The following is a 22,763-nucleotide window of genomic DNA, read 5'->3' as shown; positions in this document are numbered from 1 at the left end:
TTTGACGGGTTGGTTGGGAGAAAAAAAGAGTTAAAATACACAGCAGAGACACAGGAGAGGGGGAAAGATGGATGTCCTTGTCTCACCTTCATTGTCCTGAAGATAAAGATGGTTAGGAGGACAGGCCAGGCTGCATAAAAATAAAGGACAAACAGCAAAGAGAGAGACAGAGAGAGACAGAGACAGAGACAGAGACAGAGAGAGACAGAGACAGAGACAGAGAGAGATAGAGAGAGAGAGAGAGAGAGAGAGAGACAAAGACAGAGAGAGACAGAGACAGAGATAGACAGAGACAGAGAGAGACAGAGACAGAGAGAGACAAAGAGAGAGAGACAAAGAGAGAGAGAGAGAGAGAGAGAGAGACAAAGAGAGAGACAAAGAGAGAGACAAAGAGAGAGAGAGACAAAGACAGAGAGACAGAGACAGAGAGAGACAGAGAGAGACAGAAAGAGAGACAGAGAGGCAGAGAGAGAGAGACAGAGACAGAGACAGTCACAGAGAGAGAGAAAGAGAAAGACACAGAGAGAGAGACAGAGATATTTTTCAGAGATATGTATTTTTCAATATTTTTTTACAAACATATAGATTTACATAGCATTGCATAGCATGTAGGCAAATACCCCCCACAACATAACCTTCACTACGTCACCAGAACATAAACAGGATGCTACCCCCCACAACATAACCTCCACTATGTCACCAGGACATATACAGGATAATACCCTCCACAACACTATGTCACCAGGACATATACAGGATACTAACCTCTACAACATAACCTTCACTAGGTCACCAGGACATATACAGGATACTACCCTCCACAACACAATGTCCCCAGGGCATATAGAGGATACTACCCTCTACAACATAACCTTCACTATGTCACCAGGACATATACAGGATGATACCCCCCACAACATAACCTTCACTATGTCACCAGGACATATACAGGATACTACCCTCTACAACACTATGTCAGCAGGACATATACAGGATACAACCCTCTACAACACTATGTCACCAGGAGATATACAGGATACTACCCTCTACAACACTGTTTAACCAGGACATATACAGGATACTACCCTCTACAACATAACCTTCACTATGTCAACAGGACATTTACAGGATACTACCCTCTACAACACTATTTAACCAGGACATATACAGGATACTACCCTCTACAACATAACCTTCACTATGTCACAATTACATATACAGGATACTACGCTCCACACCATAACCTTCACTATGTCACCAGGACATATACAGGATACTACCCTCTACAACACTATGTCAGCAGGACATATACAGGATACAACCCTCTACAACACTATGTCACCAGGACATATACAGGATACTACCCTCTACAACACTATTTAACCAGGACATATACAGGATACTACCCTCTACAACATAACCTTCACTATGTCACAATTACATATACAGGATACTACCCTCCACACCATAACCTTCACTATGTCACCAGGACATATACAGGATACTACCCTCCACAACACTATGTCACCAGGATATATACAGGATACAACCCTCCACAACACTATGTCACCATGACATATACAGGATGCTACCCTCTACAATATAACCTTTACTATGTCACCAGGACATATACAGGATACTACCCTCCACAACATAACCTTCACTATGTCACCAGGACATATACAGGATACTACACTCTACAACACTATGTCATCAGGACATATACAGGATACTACCCTCCACTACACTATGTCACCAGGACATATACAGGATACTACCCTCTACACATAACCTTTACTATGTCACCAGGACATATACAGGATACTACCCTCTACAACATAACCTTCACTATGTCACCAGGACATATACAGGAACTACCCTCTACAACACTATGTCACCAGGATATATCCAGAATGCTACCCTCCACAACACTATGTCACCAGCACATATACAGGATACTACCCTTCACAACATAACCTTCTCTATGTCACCAGGACATATACAGGATACTACCCTCCACAACATAACCTTCACTATTTCACCAGGACATATACAGGATACTACCCTCCACAATATAACCATCACTATGTCACCAGGACATATACAGGATAATACCTTCTACAACACGATGTCACCAGGACAGAAACAGGATACTACCCTCTACAACATAACCTTCACTATGTCACCGGGACATATACAGGATACTACCCTCTACAAAACTATTTCACCAGGACATATACAGGATGCTACCCTCTACAACACAAACTTCACTATGTCACCAGGACATCCACTATCACATAACCATCACTATGACACCAGGACATATACAGGATACTACCCTCTACAACATAACCTTCACTATGTCAACAGGACATTTACACTATCTCACCTAGGACATATACAGGATACTACCCTCACAATCACATAACCATCACTATGTCACCAGGACATATACAGGATACTACCCTCTACAACATAACCTTCACTATGTCACCAGGACATATACAGGATACTACCCTCTACAACACTATTTAACCAGGACATATACAGGATACTACCCTCTACAACATAACCTTCACTATGTCACAATTACATTACATACTACACACCATAACCTTCACTATGACACCAGGACATACTACCCTCCACAACACTATGTCACACCAGGACATATACAGGATACTACCCTCCACACCATACAACATAACTTCACTATGTCACCAGGACATATACAGGACATATACTACTACCTCCACAACACTATGTCACCAGGACATATACAGGTCACCAGGACATATACAGGATACTACCCTCCACAACACAAACTTCACTATGTCACCAGGACTTAAACAGGATACTACCCTCCACACCATAACCTTCACTATGTCACCAGGACATATACAGGATGCTACCCCCAACAAAATAACCTTCACTATGTCACCAGGACATATACAGGATACTACCCTCCACAACACTATGTCACCAGGACAAATACAGGATACCCTCTACAACACTATGTCACCAGGACATATACAGGATACTACCCTGCACAACATAACCTTCACTATGTCACCAGGAAAAATACAGGATACTACCCTCCACAGCTTCACCTTCACTATGTCACCAGGACATATACAGGATATTACACTCTACAACACAACCTTCACTATGTCACCAGGACATATACATGATACTACCATCTACAACACTATGTCACCAGGACATATACAGGATACTACCCTCTACAACATAACCTTCACTATGTCACCAGGACATATACAGGAACTACCCTCTACAACACTATGTCACCAGGATATATCCAGGATGCTACCCTCCACAACACTATGTCACCAGCACATATACAGGATACCCTCTACAACACTATGTCACCAGGACATATACAGGATACTACCCTGCACAACATAACCTTCACTATGTCACCAGGAAAAATACAGGATACTACCCTCCACAGCTTCACCTTCACTATGTCACCAGGACATATACAGGATATTACACTCTACAACACAACCTTCACTATTTCACCAGGACATATACAGGATACTACCCTCCACAATATAACCATCACTATGTCACCAGGACATATACAGGATAATACCTTCTACAACACAATGTCACCAGGAAAGAAACAGGATACTACCCTCTACAACATAACCTTCACTATGTCACCGGGACATATACAGGATACTACCCTCTACAAAACTATTTCACCAGGACATATACAGGATACTACCCTCTATATTACTATGTCACCAGGACATATACAGGATACTACCCTCTACAACATAACCTTCACTATGTCACCAGGACATATACAGGACACTACCCTCTACAACACTATTTAACCAGGACATATACAGGATACTACCCTCTACAACACTATGTCACCAGGACATATACAGGATGCTACCCCCCACAACATAACCTTCACTATGTCACCAGGACATATACAGGATACTACCCTCTACAACACTATGTCACCAGGACATATACAGGATGCTACCCCCCACAACATAACCTTCACTATGTCACCAGGACATATACAGGATACTACCCTCCACAACACTATGTCACCAGGACAAATACAGGATACCCTCTACAACACTATGTCACCAGGACATATACAGGATACTACCCTCCACAACAATATGTCACCAGGACATATACAGGATGCTACCCCCCACAACATAACCTTCACTATGTCACCAGGACATATACAGGATACTACCCTCTACAACACTATGTCACCAGGACATATACAGGATACTACCATCCACAACATAACCTTCACTATGTCACCAGGACATATACAGGATACTACCCTCCACAACACTATGTCACCAGGACATATACAGGATACTACCCTCTATATTACTATGTCACCAGGACATATACAGGATACTACCCTCTACAACATAACCTTCACTATGTCACCAGGACATATACAGGATACTACCCTCCACAACACTATGTCACCAGGACATATACAGGATACTACCCTCTATATTACTATGTCACCAGGACTTAAACAGGATACTACCCTCCACACCATAGCCTTCACTATGTCACCAGGACATATACAGGATGCTAACCCCAACAAAATAACCTTCACTATGTCACCAGGACATATACAGGATACTACCCTCCACAACACTATGTCACCAGGACAAATACAGGATACCCTCTACAACACTATGTCACCAGGACATATACAGGATACTACCCTGCACAACATAACCTTCACTATGTCACCAGGGAAAATACAGGATACTACCCTCCACAGCTTCACCTTCACTATGTCACCAGGACATATACAGGATATTACACTCTACAACACAACCTTCACTATGTCACCAGGACATATACATGATACTACCATCTACAACACTATGTCACCAGGACATATACAGGATACTACCCTCTACAACATAACCTTCACTATGTCACCAGGACATATACAGGAACTACCCTCTACAACACTATGTCACCAGGATATATCCAGGATGCTACCCTCCACAACACTATGTCACCAGCACATATACAGGATACCCTCTACAACACTATGTCACCAGGACATATACAGGATACTACCCTGCACAACATAACCTTCACTATGTCACCAGGAAAAATACAGGATACTACCCTCCACAGCTTCACCTTCACTATGTCACCAGGACATATACAGGATATTACACTCTACAACACAACCTTCACTATTTCACCAGGACATATACAGGATACTACCCTCCACAATATAACCATCACTATGTCACCAGGACATATACAGGATAATACCTTCTACAACACAATGTCACCAGGAAAGAAACAGGATACTACCCTCTACAACATAACCTTCACTATGTCACCGGGACATATACAGGATACTACCCTCTACAAAACTATTTCACCAGGACATATACAGGATACTACCCTCTATATTACTATGTCACCAGGACATATACAGGATACTACCCTCTACAACATAACCTTCACTATGTCACCAGGACATATACAGGATACTACCCTCTACAACACTATTTAACCAGGACATATACAGGATACTACCCTCTACAACACTATGTCACCAGGACATATACAGGATGCTACCCCCCACAACATAACCTTCACTATGTCACCAGGACATATACAGGATACTACCCTCTACAACACTATGTCACCAGGACATATACAGGATGCTACCCCCCACAACATAACCTTCACTATGTCACCAGGACATATACAGGATACTACCCTCCACAACACTATGTCACCAGGACAAATACAGGATACCCTCTACAACACTATGTCACCAGGACATATACAGGATACTACCCTCCACAACAATATGTCACCAGGACATATACAGGATGCTACCCCCCACAACATAACCTTCACTATGTCACCAGGACATATACAGGATACTACCCTCTACAACACTATGTCACCAGGACATATACAGGATACTACCATCCACAACATAACCTTCACTATGTCACCAGGACATATACAGGATACTACCCTCCACAACACTATGTCACCAGGACATATACAGGATACTACCCTCCACAACAATATGTCACCAGGACATATACAGGATGCTACCCCCCACAACATAACCTTCACTATGTCACCAGGACATATACAGGATACTACCCTCTACAACACTATGTCACCAGGACATATACAGGATACTACCATCCACAACATAACCTTCACTATGTCACCAGGACATATACAGGATACTACCCTCCACAACACTATGTCACCAGGACATATACAGGATACTACCCTCTATATTACTATGTCACCAGGACATATACAGGATACTACCCTCTACAACATAACCTTCACTATGTCACCAGGACATATACAGGATACTACCCTCCACAACACTATGTCACCAGGACATATACAGGATACTACCCTCTATATTACTATGTCACCAGGACTTAAACAGGATACTACCCTCCACACCATAGCCTTCACTATGTCACCAGGACATATACAGGATGCTAACCCCAACAAAATAACCTTCACTATGTCACCAGGACATATACAGGATACTACCCTCCACAACACTATGTCACCAGGACAAATACAGGATACCCTCTACAACACTATGTCACCAGGACATATACAGGATACTACCCTGCACAACATAACCTTCACTATGTCACCAGGAAAAATACAGGATACTACCCTCCACAGCTTCACCTTCACTATGTCACCAGGACATATACAGGATATTACCCTCTACAACACAACCTTCACTATGTCACCAGGACATATACAGGATACTACCCTCTTACAACACTATGTCACAAGGACAGAAACAGGATACTACCCTCTACAACATAACCGTCACTATGTCACCAGGACATATACAGGATACTACCCTCTACAACACTATGTCACCAGGACATATACAGGATGCTACCCTCTACAACACAACCTTCACTATGCAACCAGGACATATACAGGATAATACCCTCCACAACATAACCTTCACTATGTCATCAGGACATATACAGGATACTACCCTCCACACCATAACCTTCACTATGTCACCAGGACATATACAGGATACTACCCTCTACAACACTATTTAACCAGGACATATACAGGACACTACCCTCTACAACACTATGTCACCAGGACATATACAGGATGCTACCCCCCACAACATAACCTTCACTATGTCACCAGGACATATACAGGATACTACCCTCTACAACACTATGTCACCAGGACATATACAGGATGCTACCCCCCACAACATAACCTTCACTATGTCACCAGGACATATACAGGATACTACCCTCCACAACACTATGTCACCAGGACAAATACAGGATACCCTCTACAACACTATGTCACCAGGACATATACAGGATACTACCCTCCACAACAATATGTCACCAGGACATATACAGGATGCTACCCCCCACAACATAACCTTCACTATGTCACCAGGACATATACAGGATACTACCCTCTACAACACTATGTCACCAGGACATATACAGGATACTACCATCCACAACATAACCTTCACTATGTCACCAGGACATATACAGGATACTACCCTCCACAACACTATGTCACCAGGACAAATACAGGATACCCTCTACAACACTATGTCACCAGGACATATACAGGATACTACCCTCCACAACAATATGTCACCAGGACATATACAGGATACTACCCTCCACAACATAATCTTCACTATGTTACCAGGACATATACAGGATACTATCCCCCACAACATAACCTTCACTATGTCACCAGGACATATACAGGATACTACCCTCCACAACACTATGTCAACAGGACATATACAGGATACTACCCTCCACAACACTTTGTCACCAGGTCATATACAGGATACTACCCTCTACAACATAACCTTCACTATGTCACCAGGACATATACAGGATACTACCCTCTACAACACTATGTCACCAGGATATATCCAGGATGCTACCCTCCACAACACTATGTCACCAGGACATATACAGGATACTACCCTCTAAACATAACCTTCACTATGTCACCAGGACATATACAGGATACTACCCTCCACAATATAACCATCACTATGTCACCAGGACATATACAGGATAATACCCTCTACAACACAATGTCACCAGGACATATACAGGATGCAACCCCCCCACAACATAACCTTCACTATGTCACCAGGACATATACAGGATACTACCCTCTACAACATAACCTTCACTATGTCACCATTACATATACAGGATACTACCCTCCACAACACTATGTCACCAGGACATATACAGGATACTACCCTCCACACCATAACCTTCACTATGTCACCAGGACATATACAGGATACTACCCTCTACAACACTATGTCACCAGGACATATACAGGATACTACCCTCTACAACATAACCTTCACTATGTCACCATTACATATACAGGATACTACCCTCCACAACACTATGTTACCAGGACATATACAGGATACTACCCTCCACACCATAACCTTCACTATGTCACCGGGACATATACAGGATACTACCCTCTACAACATAACCATCACTATGTCACCAGGACATATACAGGATAATACCCTCCACAACACTATGTCACCAGGACATATACAGGATACTACCCTCCACAACATAACCTTCACTATGTCACCAGGACATATACAGGATACTACCCTCTACAACACGATGTCACCAGGACAGAAACAGGATACTACCCTCCACAACACTGTGTCTCCAGGACATATATACAGGATACTACCCTCTACATTACTATGTCACCAGGAAATATATAGGATACTACCCTCCACAACACTATGTCCCCAGGACATATACAGGACACTACCCTCCACAACATAACCTTCACTATGTCACCAGGACATATACAGGATACTAACCTCCACAACACTATGTCACCAGGACATATACAGGATGCTACCCTCTACAATATAACCTTCACTATGTCACCAGGACATATACAGGATACTACCCTCTATAACATAACCTTCACTATGTCACCAGGACATATACAGGATACTACCATCTACAACACTATGTCACCAGGACATATACAGGATACTACCCTCTACAACATAACCTTCACTATGTCACCAGGACATATACAGGAACTACCCTCTACAACACTATGTCACCAGGATATATCCAGGATGCTACCCTCCACAACACTATGTCACCAGCACATATACAGGATACCCTCTACAACACTATGTCACCAGGACATATACAGGATACTACCCTCCACAACAATATGTCACCAGGACATATACAGGATACTACCCTCCACACCATAACCTTCACTATGTCACCAGGACATATACAGGATACTACCCTCTACAACACTATGTCACCAGGACATATACAGGATACTACCCTCTACAACATAACCTTCACTATGTCACCATTACATATACAGGATACTACCCTCCACAACACTATGTTACCAGGACATATACAGGATACTACCCTCCACACCATAACCTTCACTATGTCACCGGGACATATACAGGATACTACCCTCTACAACATAACCATCACTATGTCACCAGGACATATACAGGATAATACCCTCCACAACACTATGTCACCAGGACATATACAGGATACTACCCTCCACAACATAACCTTCACTATGTCACCAGGACATATACAGGATACTACCCTCTACAACACGATGTCACCAGGACAGAAACAGGATACTACCCTCCACAACACTGTGTCTCCAGGACATATATACAGGATACTACCCTCTACATTACTATGTCACCAGGAAATATATAGGATACTACCCTCCACAACACTATGTCCCCAGGACATATACAGGACACTACCCTCCACAACATAACCTTCACTATGTCACCAGGACATATACAGGATACTAACCTCCACAACACTATGTCACCAGGACATATACAGGATGCTACCCTCTACAATATAACCTTCACTATGTCACCAGGACATATACAGGATACTACCCTCTATAACATAACCTTCACTATGTCACCAGGACATATACAGGATACTACCCTCCACAACACTATGTCACCAGGATATATACAGGATACAACCCTCCACAACATAACCTTCACTATGTCACCAGGACAAATACAGGATACTACCCTCCATAACACTATCTCACCAGGACATATAGAGGATACTACACTCTACAACACTATGTCATCAGGACATATACAGGATACTACCCTCCACTACACTATGTCACCAGGACATATACAGGATACTACCCTCTACACATAACCTTTACTATGTCACCAGGACATATACAGGATACTACCCCCTACAACATAACCTTCACTATGTCACCAGGACATATACAGGAACTACCCTCTACAACACTATGTCACCAGGACATATACAGGATGCTACCCTCCATAACACTATGTCACCAGCACATATACAGGATACTACCCTCCACAACATAACCTTCACTATTTCACCAGGACATATACAGGATACTACCCTCCACAATATAACCATCACTAAGTCACCAGGACATATACAGGATACTACCCTCTACAACATAACCTTCACTATGTCACCGGGACATATACAGGATACTACCCTCTACAAAACTATTTCACCAGGACATATACAGGATACTACCCTCCACAACACTATGTCACCAGGACATATACAGGATACTACCCTCCACAACACAAACTTCACTATGTCACCAGGACATAAACATGATACTACACTCTACAACATAACCATCACTATGTCACCAGGACATATACAGGATAATACCCTCCACAACACTATGTCACCAGGACATATACAGGATACTACCCTCCACAACATAACCTTCACTATGTCACCAGGACATATACATGATACTACCATCTACAACACAACCTTCACTATGTCACCAGGACATATACAGGATATTACCCTCTACAACACAACCTTCACTATGTCACCAGGACATATACATGATACTACCATCTACAACACTATGTCACCAGGACATATACAGGATATTACCCTCTACAACACAACCTTCACTATGTCACCAGGACATATACATGATACTACCATCTACAACACTATGTCACCAGGACATATACAGGATACTACCCTCTACAACACTATGTCACCAGGACATATACAGGATACTACCCTCTACAACACTATGTCACCAGGACATATACAGGATGCTACCCACCACAACATAACCTTCACTATGTCACCAGGACATATACAGGATACTACCCTCCACACCATAACCTTCACTTTGTCACCGGGACATATACAGGATACTACCCTCTACAACACTATGTCACCAGGACATATACAGGATACTACCCTCTACAACACGATGTCACCAGGACAGAAACAGGATACTACCCTCTACAACATTACCTTCACTATGTCACCAGGATATATACAGGATACTACCCTCCACAACATAACCTTCACTATTTCACCAGGACATATACATGATACTACCCTCCACACCATTACCTTCACTATGTCACCAGGACATATACAGGATACTACCCTCTACAACACTATGTCACTAGGACATATACAGGATACTACCCTCCACAACATAACCTTCACTATGTCACCAGGACATATACAGGATACTACGCTCTACAACACTATGTCACCAGGACAAATACAGGATACTACCCGCCTCCAACTCAATCATCAAGTTTGCGGACGACACAACAGTGGTAGGCTTGATTACCAACAACGATGAGACGGCCTACAGGGAGGAGGTGAGGGCCCTCGGAGTGTGGTGTCAGGAAAACAACCTCACACTCAACGTCAACAAAACTAAGGAGATGATTGTGGACTTCAGGAAACAGCAGAGGGAACACCCCCCTATCCACATCGATGGAACAGTAGTGGAGAGGGTAGCAAGTTTTAAGTTCCTCAGCATACACATCACAGACAAACTGAATTGGTCCACTCACACAGACAGCATCGTGAAGAAGGCGCAGCAGCGCCTCTTCAACCTCAGGAGGCTGAAGAAATTTGGCTTGTCACCAAAAGCACTCACAAACTTCTACAGATGCACAATCGAGAGCATCCTGGCGGGCTGTATCACCGCCTGGTATGGCAACTGCACCGCCCTCAACCGTAAGGCTCTCCAGAGGGTAGTGAGGTCTGCACAACGCATCACCGGGGGCAAACTACCTGCCCTCCAGGACACCTACACCACCCGATGTCACAGGAAGGCCATAAAGATCATCAAGGACATCAACCACCCGAGCCACTGCCTGTTCACCCCGCTATCATCCAGAAGGCGAGGTCAGTACAGGTGCATCAAAGCTGGGACCGAGAGACTGAAAAACAGCTTCTATCTCAAGGCCATCAGACTGTTAAACAGCCACCACTAACACTGAGTGGCTGCTGCCAACACACTGACACTGACTCAACTCCAGCCACTTTAATAATGGGAATTGATGGGAAATGATGTAAATATATCACTAGCCACTTTAAACAATGCTACCTTATATAAATGTTACTTACCCTACATTATTCATCTCATATGCATACGTATATACTGTACTCTATATCATCGACGGTATCCTTATGTAATACATGTATCACTAGCCACTTTATACTATACTATGCCACTTTGTTTACATACTCATCTCATTTGTACATACTGTACCCGATACCATCTACTGTATCTTGCCTATGCTGCTCTGTACCATCACTCATTCATATATCCTTATGTACATATTCTTTATCCCCTTACACTGTGTACAAGACAGTAGTTTTGGAATTGTTAGTTAGATTACTTGTTATTACTGCATTGTCGGAACTAGAAGCACAAGCATTTCGCTACACTCGCATTAACATCTGCTAACCATGTGTATGTGACAAATAAAATTTGATTTGATTTGATTTGACCCTCTACAACATAACCATCACTATGTCACCAGGACATATACAGGATAATACCCTCCACAACACTATGTCACCAGGATATATACAGGATACTACCCTCCACACCATAACCTTCACTATGTCACCAGGACATATACAGGATACTACCCTCTACAACACTATGTCACCAGGACATATACAGGATACTACCCTCTACAACATAACCATCACTATGTCACCAGGACATATACAGGATAATAACCTCCATAACACTATGTCACCAGGACATATACAGGATACTACCCTCTACAACATAACCATCACTATGTCACCAGGACATATACAGGATAATACCCTCCACAACACTATGTCACCAGGACATATACAGGATACTACCCTCCACAACATAACCTTCACTATGTCACCAGGACATATACAGGATACTACCCTCCACAACAATATGTCACCAGGACATATACAGGATACTACCCTCCACAACATAATCTTCACTATGTCACCAGCACATATACAGGATACTATCCCCAAAAACATAACCTTCACTATGTCACCAGGACATATACAGGATACTACCCTCCACAACACTATGTCACCAGGACATATACAGGATACTACCCTCTACAACATAACCTTCACTTTGTCATCAGGACATATACATGATACTACCCTCTACAACACTATGTCACCAGGACATATACAGGATACTACCCTCCACAACACTTTGTCACCAGGTCATATACAGGATACTACCCTCTACAACATAACCTTCACTATGTCACCAGGACATATACAGGATACTACCCTCCACAATATAAACATCACTATGTCACCAGGACATATACAGGATAATACCCTCTACAACACTATGTCACCAGGACATATACAGGATACTACCCTCTACAACACTATGTCACCAGGACATATACAGGATGCTACCCCCCCACAACATAACCTTCACTATGTCACCAGGACATATACAGGATACTACCCTCTACAACATAACCTTCACTATGTCACCATTACATATACAGGATACTACCCTCCACAACACTATGTCACCAGGACATATACAGGATACTACCCTCCACACCATAACCTTCACTATGTCACCAGGACATATACAGGATACTACCCTCTACAACACTATGTCACCAGGACATATACAGGATACTAACCTCCACAACATAACCTTCACTATGTCACCAGGACATATACAGGATACTACCCTCCACAACATAACCATCACTATGACACCAGGACATATACAGGATAATGCCTTCTACAACACGATGTCACCAGGACATATACAGGATACTACCCCCCACAACATAACCTTCACTATGTCACCAGGACATATACAGGATACTACCCTCTACAACACTATGTCACCAGGACATACAGTGCCTTGCGAAAGTATTCGGCCCCCTTGAACTTTGCGACCTTTTGCCACATTTCAGGCTTCAAACATAAAGATATAAAACTGTATTTTTTTGTGAAGAATCAACAACAAGTGGGACACAATCATGAAGTGGAACGACATTTATTGGAAAGTTCAAGGGGGCCGAATACTTTCGCAAGGCACTGTATACAGGATACTACCCTCCACAACATAACCTTCACTATGTCACCAGGACATATACAGGCTACTACCCTCCACAACATAACCTTCACTATGTCACCAGGACATATACAGGATACTACCCTCCACAAATAATTAGCAGGTGTGAACTAAGAGATGTCAAAGCCCTTGACAACAATAGCAGGAGAATCAAACATGCTACCCCTCCCAAGGCAGAGGTCTTTGAAGCCCCCTCCCTCAGAGGTCATTACAATACTCTCTGGATGTAAAAAAATGAAAAGAGTTTAAAATAAGCTCCTTATGGAAAACACAGACCATCCCCTGGCACAGTGCTATATTAACCAGACCATCCCCTGGCACAGTGCTACATTAACCAGACCATCCCCTGGCACAGTGCTACATTAACCAGACCATCCCCTGGCACAGTGCTATATTAACAAGACCATCCCCTGGCACAGTGCTACATTAACCAGACCATCCCCTGGCACAGTGCTATATTAACCAGACCATCCCTTGGCATGGCACAGTGCTATATTAACCAGACCATCCCCTGGCATGGCGCAGTGCTATATTAACCAGACCATCCCCTTGCACAGTGCTATATTAACCAGACCATCCCCTGGCATGGCGCAGTGCTATATTAACCAGACCATCCCCTGGCACAGTGCTATATTAACCAGACCATCCCCTGGCATGGCGCAGTGCTATATCAACCAGACCATCCCCTGGCACAGTGCTATATTAACAAGACCATCCCCTGGCACAGTGCTACATTAACCAGACCATCCCCTGGCACAGTGCTATATTAACCAGACCATCCCCTGGCATGACACAGTGCTATGTTAACCAGACCATTCACTGGCATGACACAGTGATATATTAACCAGACCATCCCCTGGCATGACACAGTGCTATATTAACCAGACCATCCCCTGGCATGACACAGTGCTATATTAACCGGACCATCCCCTGGCACAGTGCTATATTAACCAGACCATCCCCCGGCACAGTGCTATATTAACCAGACCATCCCCTGGCACAGTGCTATATAAACCAGACCATCCCCTGGCACAGTGCTACATTAACCAGACCATCCCCTGGCACAGTGCTATATTAACAAGACCATCCCCTGGCACAGTGCTACATTAACCAGACCATCCCCTGGCACAGTGCTATATTAACCAGACCATCCCTTGACATGGCACAGTGCTATATTAACCAGACCATCCCCTGGCATGGCGCAGTGCTATATTAACCAGACCATCCCCTTGCACAGTGCTATATTAACCAGACCATCCCCTGGCATGGCGCAGTGCTATATTAACCAGACCATCCCCTGGCACAGTGCTATATTAACCAGACCATCCCCTGGCATGGCGCAGTGCTATATCAACCAGACCATCCCCTGGCACAGTGCTATATTAACAAGACCATCCCCTGGCACAGTGCTACATTAACCAGACCATCCCCTGGCACAGTGCTATATTAACCAGACCATCCCCTGGCATGACACAGTGCTATGTTAACCAGACCATTCACTGGCATGACACAGTGATATATTAACCAGACCATCCCCTGGCATGACACAGTGCTATATTAACCAGACCATCCCCTGGCATGACACAGTGCTATATTAACCGGACCATCCCCTGGCACAGTGCTATATTAACCAGACCATCCCCCGGCACAGTGCTATATTAACCAGACCATCCCCTGGCACAGTGCTATATAAACCAGACCATCCCCTGGCACAGTGCTATATTAACCAGACCATCCCCTGGCACAGTGCTATATTAACCAGACCATCCCCTGGCACAGTGCTATATTAACCAGACCATCCCCTGACACAGTGCTATATTAACCTGACCATCCCCTGACACAGTGCTACATTAACCAGACCATCCCCCGGCACAGTGCTATATTAACCAGACCATCCCCTGGCACAGTGCTATATTAACCAGACCATCCCCTGGCACAGTGCTATATTAACCAGACCAGCCCCTGGCATGACACAGTGCTATATTAACCAGACCATCCCCTGGCACATTGCTATATTAACCAGACCATCCCCTGGCACAGTGTTATATTAACCAGACCATCCCCTGGCACAGTGTTATATTAACCAGACCATCCCCTGACACAGTGCTATGTTAACCAGACCATCCCCTGGCACAGTGCTATATTAACCAGACCATCCCCTGGCACAGTGCTATATTAACCAGAACAGCCCCTGGCATGACACAGTGCTATATTAACCAGACCATCCCCTGGCACAGTGCTATATTAACCAGACCATCCCCTGGTACAGTGCTATATTAACCAGACCATCCCCGGGCACAGTGCTACATTAACCAGACCATCCCCTGACACAGTGCTATATTAACCAGACCATCCCCTGGCACAGTGCTATATTAACCAGAACAGCCCCTGGCATGGCACAGTGCTATATTAACCAGACCATCCCCTAACACAGTGCTATATTAACCAGACCATCCCCTGGCACAGTGCTATATTAACCAGAACAGCCCCTGGCATGGCACAGTGCTATATTAACCAGACCATCCCCTGGTACAGTGCTATATTAACCAGACCATCCCCGGGCACAGTGCTACATTAACCAGACCATCCCCTGACACAGTGCTATATTAACCAGACCATCCCCTGACACAGTGCTATATTAACCAGACCATCCCCTGGCACAGTGCTATATTAACCAGAACAGCCCCTGGCATGGCACAGTGCTATATTAACCAGACCATCCCCTGGCATGGCACAGTGCTATATTAACCTGACCATCCCCTTGCACAGTGCTATATTAACCAGACCATCCCCTGGCATGACACAGTACTATATTAACCAGACCATCCCCTGACACAGTGCTATATTAACCAGACCATCCCCTGGCATGGCACAGTGCTATATTAACCAGACCATCCGCTGGCATGACACAGTGCTATATTAACCAGACCATCCCCTGGCATGGCACAGTGCTATATTAACCAGACCATCCCCTGTTACAGCGCTATATTAACCAGACCATCCCCTGGCATGACACAGTGCTATATTAACCAGACCATCCCCTGGCATGGCACAGTGCTATATTAACCAGACCATCCCCTGGTACAGTGCTATATTAACCAGACCATCCCCGGGCACAGTGCTACATTAACCAGACCATCCCCTGACACAGTACTATATTAACCAGACCATCCCCTGACACAGTGCTATATTAACCAGACCATCCCCTGGCATGGCACAGTGCTATATTAACCAGACCATCCGCTGGCATGACACAGTGTTATATTAACCAGACCATCCCCTGGCATGGCACAGTGCTATATTAACCAGACCATCCCCTGTTACAGCGCTATATTAACCAGACCATCCCCTGGCATGACACAGTGCTATATTAACCAGACCATCCCCTGGCATGGCACAGTGCTATATTAACCAGACCATCCCCTGGTACAGTGCTATATTAACCAGACCATCCCCTGGCATGGTACAGTGCTATATTAACCAGACCATCCCCTGGCACAGTGCTATATTAACCAGACCATCCCGTGGCACAGTGCTATATTAACCAGACCATCCCCTGGCACAGTGCTATATTAACCAGACCATCCCCTGGCATGACACAGTGCTATATTAACTAGACCATCCCCTGGTACAGTGCTATATTTACACACTACGGCTCTGTTAAGAGGGTGGGGGAGGGGGGGGGTGTTAACAATGGGTAGAATTTTAGGATACTAGACAACGAGGACTTTGAGTCTACAGTGAATGTGTACAAATCTGGAAGAGTAATGGTACAATTCCCCAAACAGTTTCAGCTGGACTTTCACATTATCAAAGAGATAGCTCAGCAGGAAAGTTAACCCCACCCCGAGTGTGTCAGACCAGACATCTTCATTTCACAACCCCACAGATGAGCAACCCCAAGCGGAAAGTCAACCTCACTTCCGTCATCATGAAGTGCTTTGAGAGACTGGTCAAGGACCATATCACCTCCACCCTACCTGACACTCTGGACCCACTCCAATTTGATTACCGCCCCAATAGGACCACAGACGATGCAATCTCAACCACACTGCACACTGCCCTAAACCATCTGGACAACAGGAATACCTATATCATTAAGCTCGAGACCCTGGGTCTCGACCCCGCCCTGTGCAACTGGGTCCTAGACTTCCTGACGGGCCGCTCCCAGGTGGTGAGTGTAGGTAACGACATCTCCACCCCGCTGACCCTCAACACTGGGGCCCCACAAGGGTGCGTTCTCAGCTCTCTCCTGTACTCCCTGTTCACCCATGACTGCGTGGCCATGCACGCCTCCAACTCAATCATCAAGTTTGCGGACGACACTACAGTGGTAGGCTTGATTACCAACAACGACGAGACGGCCTACAGGGAGGAGGTGAGGGCCCTCGAAGTGTGGTGTCAGGAAAATAACCTCACACTCAATGTCAACAAAACAAAGGAGATGATCGCGTCCAGCACAACAACACCCCCTCAACCAGACCCAGACAACAGTCCAGCACAACACCACCCCCTCAACCAGACCCAGACAACAGTCCAGCACAACACCACCCCCTCAACCAGACAACAGTCCAGCACAACAACACCCCCTCAACCAGACCCAGACAACAGTCCAGCACAACACCACCCCCTCAACCAGACCCAGACAACGGTCCAGCACAACACCACCCCCTCAACCAGACAACAGTCCAGCACAACAACACCCGCCTCAACCAGATATAGACAACAGTCCAGCACAACACCACCCCCTCAACCAGACAACAGTCCAGCACAACAACACCCCCTCAACCAGACCCAGACAACAGTCCAGCACAACACCACCCCCTCAACCAGACCCAGACAACAGTCCAGCACAACACCACCCCCTCAACCAGACAACAGTCCAGCACAACAACACCCCCTCAACCAGACCCAGACAACAGTCCAGCACAACAACACCCCCTCAACCAGACAACAGTCCAGCACAACAACACCCCCTCAACCAGACCCAGACAACAGTCCAGCACAACAACACCCCCTCAACCAGACAACAGTCCAGCACAACAACACCCCCTCAACCAGACCCAGACAACAGTCCAGCACAACAACACCCCCTTAACCAGACAACAGTCCATCACAACAACACCCCCTCAACCAGACCCAGACAACAGTCCAGCTCAACAGCACCCCCTCAACCAGACCTGGAGAGCTGGAGGTGGAGAGAGACATATCTGTACTGGACTGTGGTGAAACAACATTAACAGGAGAAAAAGCAGGAGCAGAACAGAGCACTAGAGGAGAGGATCAGACTGCTGGAGGAGAGGGGGATGGAGGAGAGGGTGAGGGGGATGGAGGAGAGGGTGAGGGGGATGGAGGAGAGGGTCAGAATGCTGGAGGAGAGGTTGAGGGGGATGGAGGAGAGGATCAGACTGCTGGAGGAGAGGTTGAGGGGTATGGAGGAGAGGATCAGACTGCTGGAGGAGAGGGTGAGGAGGGTGGAGGAGAGGATCAGACTGCTGGAGGAGAGAGTGAGGGTGAGGGGGACGGAGGAGAGGATCAGACTGCTGGAGGAGAGGGTGAGGGGGATGGAGGAGAGGATCAGACTGCTGGAGGAGAGGGTGAGGGGGATGGAGGAGAGGATCAGACTGCTGGAGGAGAGAGTGAGGGGGATGGAGGAGAAGATGAGGGGGGGAGAGGGTGAGGGGGATGGAGGAGAGAGTGAGGGGGATGGAGGAGAGGATCAGACTGCTGGAGGAGAGGGTGAGAGGGTGAGGGGGATGGAGGAGAGGATCAGACTGCTGGAGGAGAGAGTGAGGGGGATGGAGGAGAGGATCAGACTGCTGGAGGAGAGGGTGAGGGGGATGGAGGAGAGGATCAGACTGCTGGAGGAGAGGGTGAGGGGGATGGAGGAGAGGATCAGACTGCTGGAGGAGAGAGTGAGGGTGTGGGGGATGGAGGAGAGGATCAGGCTGCTGGAGGAGAGGGTGAGGGGGATGGAGGAGAGGATCAGACTGCTGGAGTAGATGGTGAGGGGGATGGAGGAGAGGATCAGACTGCTGGAGGAGAGAGTGAGGGTGAGGGGGATAGAGGAGAGGATCAGACTGCTGGAGGAGAGGGTGAGGGGGATGGAGGAGAGGATCAGACTGCTGGAGGAGAGGGTGAGGGGGACGGAGGAGAGGGTGAGGGGGATGGAGGAGAGGATCAGACTGCTGGAGGAGAGGGTGAGTGGGGTGGAGGAGAGGGTGAGGAAGGATGGCGTTTGACAGAGCACAACCCACTGGAGAGGTGGCAACCCTGCAGTGAAGCCAGCAGAACAGCCCACCTCACCTCACTGACTACCACTGGAAACCTGTAGAGGACTGTCCTGTTTCACCAGTACACTGTCACTGACTACTACACCACTGGAAACCTGTCGGCTAACAGCGCTTGATTTAAAGTCAGGTGTCTATCCATATTAAGAGGACTGTGAGTTAGGGGCTCTTTGAGGTCAGGTCATGTTTTCACAGGCCCACAAGTTTCCTGGATAATTACGGGCTATATGAAAGTTGGAATATATGTAACTACTGTTGAACGCTAACAATAATTACTATATTTGACTGAATTAAAACACTGTTTTTCAAAAGGCACTTTCAGGTCGAGTCAAGTTTTCATGTTAAGACAACACGTGTGCCAGACCAGATGTTAACATAATCTGCCCTTCCTGGATAAATAGAGGCTACATGATATATATTTATTCCTGGATAAATCAGGCTACCTGATATATATATTTATTCCTGGATAAATACAGGCTACATGATATATACTTATTCCTGGATAAATACAGGCTACCTGATATGTATTTATTCCTGGATAAATAGAGGCTACATGATATATATTTATTCCTGGATAAATACAGGCTACATGATATATATTTATTCCTGGATAAAAACAGGCTACATGATATATATTTATTCCTGGATAAATACAGGCTACCTGATATATATTTATTCAAATAAAATAAAATAAAATAAAATGTTATTTGTCACATACACACGGTTAGTAGATGCGAGTGTAGCGAAATGCTTGTGCTTGCCTGCAACGAAAACATGCGGACTCTCCTTCACTGCAGCCAAGGTGAGTAAGACATTTAAACGTGTTAACCCTCGCAAGGCTGCAGGCCCAGACGGCATCCCCAGCCGCGCCCTCAGAGCATGAGCAGACCAGCTGGCCGGTGTGTTTACGGACATATTCAATCAATCCCTATACCAGTCTGCTGTTCCCACATGCGTCAAGAGGGCCACCATTGTTCCTGTTCCCAAGAAAGCTAAGGTAACTGAGCTAAACGACTACCGCCCCGTAGCACTCACTTCCGTCATCATGAAGTGCTTTGAGAGACTAGTCAAGGACCATATCACCTCCACCCTACCCGACACCCTAGACCCACTCCAATTTGCTTACCGCCCAAATAGGTCCACAGACGATGCAATCTCAACCACACTGCACACTGCCCTAACCCATCTGGACAAGAGGAATACCTATGTGAGAATGCTGTTCATCGACTACAGCTCGGCATTCAACACCATAGTACCCTCCAAGCTCGTCATCAAGCTCGAGACCCTGGGTCTCGACCCCGCCCTGTGCAACTGGGTACTGGACTTCCTGACGGGCCGCCCCCAGGTGGTGAGGGTAGGCAACAACATCTCCACCCCGCTGATCCTCAACACTGGGGCCCCACAAGGGTGCGTTCTGAGCCCTCTCCTGTACTCCCTGTTCACCCACGACTGCGTGGCCACGCACGCCTCCAACTCAATCATCAAGTTTGCGGACGACACAACAGTGGTAGGCTTGATTACCAACAATGACGAGACGGCCTACAGGGAGGAGGTGAGGGCCCTCGGAGTGTGGTGTCAGGAAAATAACCTCACACTCAACGTCAACAAAACTAAGGAGATGATTGTGGACTTCAGGAAACAGCAGAGGGAACACCCCCTATCCACATCGATGGAACAGTAGTGTAGAGGGTAGCAAGTTTTAAGTTCCTCGGCATACACATCACAGACAAACTGAATTGGTCCACTCACACATACAGCATCGTGAAGAAGGCGCAGCAGCGCCTCTTCAACCTCAAGAGGCTGAAGAAATTCGGTTTGTCACCAAAAGCACTCACAAACTTCTACAGATGCACAATCGAGAGCATCCTGGCGGGCTGTATCACCGCCTGGTACGGCAACTGCTCCGCCCACAAC

The 22,763-nt window shown here is 45.7% G+C and overlaps 1 protein-coding gene across 2 annotated transcripts in view; it reads right to left on the bottom strand.

Annotated features, from left to right (window-relative positions):
- The window catches only part of LOC139377020 (DISC1 scaffold protein), a 93,912-nt gene that overhangs the window by 16,189 nt on the left and 54,960 nt on the right, over positions 1–22,763 (bottom strand). The window contains exon 12 of one of the 2 annotated variants that reach the window (XR_011627985.1): positions 87–130. The exons of the other annotated variant lie outside the window; for it this stretch is intronic. The gene's annotated coding sequence lies outside the window, so the exon portion shown is untranslated. The remainder of the gene's footprint in view (positions 1–86; positions 131–22,763) is intronic. 2 annotated transcript variants of the gene reach the window in all.

This window comes from Oncorhynchus clarkii, chromosome 20 (genome assembly GCF_045791955.1).
Source record: "Oncorhynchus clarkii lewisi isolate Uvic-CL-2024 chromosome 20, UVic_Ocla_1.0, whole genome shotgun sequence".
NCBI classification, from domain to species: Eukaryota; Metazoa; Chordata; class Actinopteri; order Salmoniformes; family Salmonidae; genus Oncorhynchus; species Oncorhynchus clarkii.
The sequence above is the reverse complement of the archived record's forward strand: the minus strand, read 5'-3'. Positions and strand labels throughout refer to the sequence as shown.